The 7,644-nt window shown below is 41.9% G+C and overlaps 1 long non-coding RNA gene across 2 annotated transcripts; it reads right to left on the bottom strand.

Annotated features, from left to right (window-relative positions):
* Positions 1–4,308: 4,308 nt before the first annotated feature.
* Positions 4,309–7,302, bottom strand: LOC132054311 (uncharacterized). 2 transcript variants are annotated; one of them, XR_009414245.1, is made up of 3 exons: positions 6,672–7,302; positions 5,730–5,867; positions 4,309–4,946 (listed from the first exon to the last, which is right to left on the bottom strand). It is a non-coding gene; the product is annotated as an uncharacterized LOC132054311 (long non-coding RNA). The 2 variants fall into 2 exon arrangements; XR_009414244.1 differs by having other exon boundaries at positions 4,309–5,867.
* Positions 7,303–7,644: the final 342 nt, after the last annotated feature.

Here is a 7,644-nt window from a genome sequence, read left to right as displayed (position 1 = left end):
ATTCAAAACATGCTAATTAGAATTAATACATTACTTGTAACACAAAATACACACACACGGCCAATCACCACATACACGGCCTCACTTCAACATGATTTCTATCATGAATTTCTTCCACTTTAGCATACAACAATACATATAAACCACCTACAACACATGAAAACAAGATTAAAACTCACCTTTCTTCTTCAACTTCTCAACATGCTTAAGATGGTAGATAGAGAAAACGAATAAGCTATTGCTCGAAACAATGACTCCACGTTACTAAGCACCCTTCACTTAGCAAGTTTGCTTGAAGAAATAATTTTTTTGATGGCCAATTCTTGGTCTTGTTTTTCCTTGCCCTTGGCCGAATATGGCCTTTCCTTTTTCTCTCAAAGCTTCTTGATTTTTCTTGATTTTTCTCAAGTGTTGGAAGTTAACAAAAAGATGACTAAGTCATCTTTTTAATACCTTGTATAAGGCTCCATGTGGCCTTGGCCCACATGCCACATAGCCGGCCACATGTCCCTATTTTTCTCTTCTTTTTTTTTTCAAATAATAATAATACACTTTCCAAAAATAGCATACTTTCTAAAAATGGAATTTAACCCCAAATGCTTCCTTAACATTTCCATGCCAATAAAATCATACACAACTTAAGCCTTTAGAGCATACAAAAGTCTCTACTTCATATCTCGGAATGATCTTGTCCTTAACTTGTCGTGGTTGACTCGGATTATCCCGACGTACAAAACGCGGGATATAACACTTTATCGCACACTTATTCCAAGTTTCAAATCAAACTATTCTATATTCTGCTGAAAATCGGGCAGCATCTCCCCTGTTTATATGCCTAGCCCGAATTCTCAATTCAACAACCAACAACAATCACAACACTACCAACATTAACCATAATATTTCCAACTCCAAAATATTTCATAAACATCCCATATGATGTTTGTCCCATATTTCCATCACAGAACCATTTTATAACAATTTTACAGCTCCTTCTCCGTAAATAAACCAAGATTAACGTTAATAGCAAGAGATTCATACCTTTCTTTCGATAAGAATGCTATATATTCACTCCCCCACCTTGATCTTAAGTCACAATGCGTTAATACACAATTTTGTAGTTGCAACTATACGCCATCTGGATCGGGATTTGGGAACTATACTTGGTTTCGGGCTAAAAAGTTGAGCTTTGAAAGGTTAGGGAAATTTCTGGAAAATTTGAGGGTTTTTTGGTGTGTTTGGTGTGAAAAAATGAGGGGGAAACCCCTTTATATAACGGTCGAGGTTCTGCCTGGACCGACTTAAAATTCCTTCAGCGCCCCCTTTGGGCGCGTTTGCGCTGGCTTAGTTTTTCTGCCTGCGCCTTCGTTCAATAAAAATGTCATAACTCTTGATCTCGATATCTTGTGAGGTACCATGACCTATGGTTGGAAAGCTCTTTCAATTATATACAACTTTCATTCTTGGTGTTTTTCCAAATTCCAAACTTATAATGTCATTTTGGCCCCTCCAAGTCAGATCATCCGAAAATGTTTCCTTAAATCGTCCTTTTGGAGGGCTTATGCCCATATTTGGCTTAAGGGTACTTCTTAAGACTTTCTCAACTTCTCATGTACTACTCATATGTTTCATATGTCCTTTATAAAAGTCCCGGCGTGTGGGCCCACTTAGCTTACAGTAACGAGGGCTTTTCGTCAAGTAACATATGAACCAATTCACACCATATGGTCTCCAAATGTCATATATGTATATATTCTTAGACTTAGATCACCTAATCTTCATCCCTAATCCTTGTATGACTTTACTCTTTTCCGAGCTCGTACCACACCGTCTACAATCTTATAGTGCGAAATTTTTCGGGGTGTAACAATTTCATAATTCTTCAATAAAAAGTGATGATTGAGCATGCCTAGGTTTTTGGACAAGAATTTGGGATGGTTATTTTTGGTAGGTATTTGTGCTTAAGATTGTAGTTGAATTAGGAGACATCATGCATACCTTTGGTAAGAAGTTGGGGTGAAATCATTAGGTTGATACTATTGATTGTGGCTTGTCGCCTGGTTATGTCTTATGTGGTATTGTCGCCTGTCGCCTCAAGTGTTCGGGCTTGTGGTCTGTTAGCACTCTAGGAATCATGCTTAGCGATTAATATAAGATTTGGAGGATTCTATGCATTATGGGAGACTAGTTGGAAGGAAAGGAAAGTTATGATTTTGATGTCGATATTGATATGTGTCCATGTGTGGCACAAGCATTCATTCATCCATGCTATCATTGTTATCAGGCATTTGCTCATTGATTTTTATATATTGTTGGGATCAGGCTGCGTGTTGCAACACTTGCTTGGATCGGGTTGCACGTACCGCAAGGCTGACTTGGATCGGGTTGCACGTACCGCAAGGCTGACTTGGATCGGGTTGCCCGTACCACCAGACTGACTTGGATTAGGTTGCACGTTTCGCAACACTCACTATTGGATCGGGTTGTGTGCCACAGTAGGTAAAAGGACTTAGCGGTCCCCCATAGGTCATGACTGTCGGAGCATAGACATCATCTGCCCGAAGCGTATCTGTATCATTACATTGCATTGCATTTGCTTACATATCAGATTCTCATATAATTGGTGTGGATTGATATTGGCATATGGATGATGTTCTGAGCTAGAAGTGATTATTGTGGCTACGTTCCAAACTTTTTAGGTATTTAAGGTGAGATGTTGGATTAGGTACCATTATTACAACTTTTGGACTTTTTTTATGTTTGGGTTATTTGCTGTCGTGTTAATGGTTATGGAATTGGTAGACTTAGCTTAGGACTTTGGCTTAGTCTTAACTTACGGTAGTAAGGGAAGTATGACCTTACGTGTGCCCCAGTGTCGTCTTGATTGGTTGATTATGACGCTGTAGCGAGATAGGTGTTAGAAGGATTAGTGGTAGGTGAATGGATTTGAGTTGTGCATCCTATGGGTCAGGTTAGTTATTGCTTAGTGTTGGTTTTGTGGCGGAAGTTAAAGTAGTGTCTATGAGTGTTAGACTGGCGAGACTTGTTCTTGATTGGGGTCTATTTGTGTTGAAGCTTGACTTACTATGATTAGTATGGATATATTATTCCTTATGCAGTGTGGGTGTAGTGATATGATGTTAGCGTTGATTTAATTGGTTGTTCTTCTGGTTTAGGAGATGGTGAAGATTCCCTTTTCCCTTTACTATTTTGCTTACTTGTCTAACTTGCTGCCTACCATACTTATCTATCGTTATTTATTGTTGTTATGACTTTCTAATCGTTGTCGGCCTATGATACATACCAGTACAAGTGTTATACTGATACTGCACTTGGTACACCCTTTTTGGGTGTAGATCTGTTTCAGGTTTAGTTCGTGGAATTCTAGCCCGCGGATTGGTCAGGACCATCTTGAAGACTCTGTCATCTCATTCCAACAGGGTTGTTTTGATGACTTTAGTTTTATTGTATTTAAAAATTCAGTTTTAGTCAAGTCTTAGACGCTCTTGCACTAGCCTAGACTAGATTTGAGAAATGTTGTAGTGTTTTGTATACATTGTTATATTTAAGCAAGTAAAATGATTCACTGATGAATTCCTTTTAAATGATTTGCTGGATTTGTGATTTGGGAAGGGAAGGGGTCACCTACTAGGTGGGAATAAGTAGGTGCTCGTACGGACTCGAATTTGGGTCGTGACAGTTGGTATCAGAGCCCTAGGTTACCAGTCTCCCAAGTATAAGAGAGTGTCTAGTAGAGTCTCGTGGAATAGTACGTAGACGTCCGTACCCATCCACGGAACGCTATAAGGCACTTAGGAAGTCTTCACTTCTTTTCTTCCTATCGTGCCACTTCGGAAGTTTGAATCCCTAAGATGTGTCCAGTTGGTATCTAGTTAATTTCAATTGGTATCTCTATTATCGTTCTGAAATAGTGTGGTCTGTTCGTATATGAAAAAGGATTCGATAAATTCCTAGCGTTGCGCAAAGTCATGTGGCATCAAAAAAATGGCACTGTTACAGTTGTAGCCGCAGCGGATCATTGGTCTGCCATAGTGGGTCCACGCCTACTACAGCAGTCCCCATTAATTACTTGTCTGCCGCCATTGAGTATGGCCTGCAGCTATAACGGTTACTGACTGCTACAGCGCACCCCCATATTTACCTCAAGCCGCCATAGCGCTCCAAACTCCAGCCATTGCGTTGCCGCTACAGCGGTATTTTAGTCCGCTACAGTGGAAAACACACCAGTTGATCAGTGCATTCTGCCTTAATCTGTCCCACCTGTTTGAACTCAGCAAAAATTCAGGAAACAATTTCCAAAACAGAGCCATCTGATAAAACATAAAGCCCAACACAAGCAAAAGTTATCCAATCATCCAAACCACCAAAACAAAATAAGAAAAAGCAAGGAAAGCAAATGTCTAAACATCCCGGAAAACCAAATGAAACAAATGTCTGAAGCACAAAGCCCTAAAAGGGTAACATCATTATCATGAAAAGGGGGAAAACACACCCCTACTCTTCCATCCTGCTAGTTGCCTCATTGTTATCATCATCTGAGCCGCCAACTCCTCCACTATCAGCGCCATCCACGGTCTCGTCCAGGAAGGAGTAGTGCTCAAGGTCATCTCTATCCTCAACTGGAAGCATCGCACCCGGCTGCATCATCTAGAACAAGCCCTTGAAGCCCTCCACACTCTAATCGCAAGATTGCCCCTTGCCTTACCCCTATTCTTCTCCTTGTCCAGACCCTCGTGAAGCTTAGTAAGACGATCCCCATGGTCCTTGACCATAGTAGTGTACATAACCTAAAGATCATCCACCTGGGTTTTCATCTTCCCCTGGGCCTTTATATACCGCTCCATCTCCTCCCGGGTGCAATAGCCAGTAGTAGTGCCAGAACGGCTAAGCCCGGAACCACTAATCAGCAGTGTCTTCACCTCATCTACCTTGACACCCAACACTTGGAATGACCCCTGAACTGAGGGTGCTCCAGAATCATCTGCCTAGTTCCCACTAGCCCCAGCAATGACCTCCGGTCCCCTCCTCTTATGCTGAACAAGCAAACCATGACCCCTCACCAATAGTAGATGAAACAAGACATCCAAATCCACCGACTCACCCCCCCCCCTCCTCTGTGGAACATTAGCCTTTGCCCACAAGGCAGTGATAATCGAGGGGAATATCAAACTCATACCTCCTCCTACCTCAGATACGAACTCCCTCCACTCCTGAGATATGTGATGACCCACGTTCACCAGGACATCATCCAGAATACAGGAAACTATAAGAACTCGTACATATGTGATAGAAAAGGTGTTTCTAAAGGGGCGCCCTTATCGGGATATCAGATTTAGCCACCTCCTCGCCTCAGCAGTGAAGTGATGGTTAGTGATTCCATTATTTTTGTTGGTCCAATGCACCTTGCTGTTTTTCTCCGCCAGCAAAAGCTTGGAAACCAACCAAGCCCTATTTCCCTCCATATCCCTAGCCTCCATCTCAGACACTAGGTGGTTCTCCAAATCATAATGATCATTGATAACCTCAGGCCCAATTTTCACTATCACTCCCCTAATCACAATCTCCAGATAAGGAGAAGAAAAATAAATCGTCTTCGATATGGCGTAAAACTCTCGCACCAAAGTCTCATTCTCCTCTCCGGGACCCTTTACTAGTTTGCCCCACTTCATAGCATATAGTCGGTTATAGAATTTCAGGCCACGAATATCCACCTTGTCCATATCAAAGCCTCTCTTCGGCAGTAAGTTCTTAGGCATGTACTCCATAAAATGCTGATAACTCCCCTTTGCGGCAAATCAGACACTGTCTGGAACTTGAACGTATTGATCTATGCCTTGAAAAAGTGATACCTACAACAAAAATGAACTTTATGTCACAAATGCTAAGAACAGTTAACAAATTATTTTATATGAGCCAAAGAACTTATCAAAAATAACCTCATATTCGATCGACCAAGTTTCTGCCTAAATTCAAAAATCTGATGCAGTCTATGCTACAGTGGTAGTGGTCACTGCCGCAGCGGGATCGCGACAATGGTAGTAGTCAGCCATAGCAGACAAATTCGCCATAGCACAAGGCCATAGTGCTATTGCGGGCACGCCACAGCGGGTGATTGTCCCGCCATAGCAGCCTATTCTCTCCCCTCCCCTAACCGCGCCAACGCACCTAAGATGCACCATGGTGTAACCACGCTAGCGGTCTCGATGACCACTATAGCGGCTTGTCGTCCCCAACAGCCAACCCGAAAATTTTCAAAAATTTTCTCCAAATTTTTGGACCCAAATCGAAATTTTACTCATAGATCGAGTCATATACATGCATGCAAGTCTTCTACCCTTCACAAGGAGTGATTTCGAACAACAAAATAACCCCAAATCTTTAACTATTCAAATCCCAAAAATTGAGGAAAAATTCATTTCATGTTTCCATGGTTAAGGTCTCAAAGACAGTCTAATCTAGAGTATTGCGCACTGATAGCACCATTTCGATGTTAATCAAAGTTCAAATTCGAGTTCTACATCCTCCCCACACCAACCCGTGACCTAACCCTCAAAAGTTAAACTTTTTAATCAAATTTTGCAAGAATGGAGCATGCTCAATCTGAAATTACAGTGATATACTTGTTCTAACATCATTTAGGAGTGATTACGTACCTTGAATCGAAGGATTGAAGGAGTTGGGGCCTTGAGTCGAAAACCCTCATTGCCAAAGAGTTTCTTGCCTCTTTTGTGTGCTTGGGTTGTTGTGAGTAGTGAGTGGATGAAGTTAGTAGAAAGGGGGTGGTTTTTTAGTGTGTGAAGGAGTGCGAAAGGCTATTGGAAAGGGAAGAGGGAAAAATTTTCGGGTGGAAGAACTAAAATGGGAATGGGAAAGATGGAAAGCCACCTCAAATATGGAGCTGACCCAACGACCGCCATGGCTGTTCTTTGCCGCGCTAGCGGGTGCGCTGCAGCGGTTGGTCTAGCTGCCGCAGCGTGCCATCTCTTTTCTTCCCTCTACTGCCATAGCATTTCCCTGGCCACGCCAGTGCATGCGCGCCATCACACTTCATCACCTCCACGGCGGTGCTCCAAAATTTCTTCCATTATTATTTATGCCATTTTATTTATCTCTCCTGCTAAAAATATTTAAGACACTATCCGATTAAATTAGAACGCCTTCTTAATTGATTTCTCATAGTAGACCGATAAAGTACATTCTTACACGGATGTTTTTGATTTGTAGACTCTAACAGTTCATTTCTGGGAAAAGACTTGAGGCGCTGGATGACTATTATGGTGAAATGTTAACACTGGAAAATACTCGTTCCATGTTATAATGACCTCGTTAAATTCCTCCCCGTCCCATGCCGTTCGAGGACAAATAGTTGTTTAATTAGTATCTGATGTAACACCCCGTTGGGCCGTTACTGTGAGCTCCTCGAGATTTGTGTCCCATAAAACATCTTTGATCAGTGCAACATAGTCACGCGGGAAAATTATCCTTTTAAATTAATCTGGAACTATGTTGGAAGAATTAAAATCATAAAGGGCCACTGGGGCCAAGTGTCACGACCCAACCCACGGGTCGTGCGGGCACCTACCATATTACTAACCTAATAGGCGAACCCTTACCAACCAACCCAAA

The sequence above is a fragment of the Lycium ferocissimum genome, chromosome 1 (genome assembly GCF_029784015.1).
Source record: "Lycium ferocissimum isolate CSIRO_LF1 chromosome 1, AGI_CSIRO_Lferr_CH_V1, whole genome shotgun sequence".
Taxonomy (NCBI): domain Eukaryota; kingdom Viridiplantae; phylum Streptophyta; class Magnoliopsida; order Solanales; family Solanaceae; genus Lycium; species Lycium ferocissimum.
Note: the sequence above shows the minus strand (reverse complement) of the source record. Positions and strands in the feature narration are given on the sequence as shown.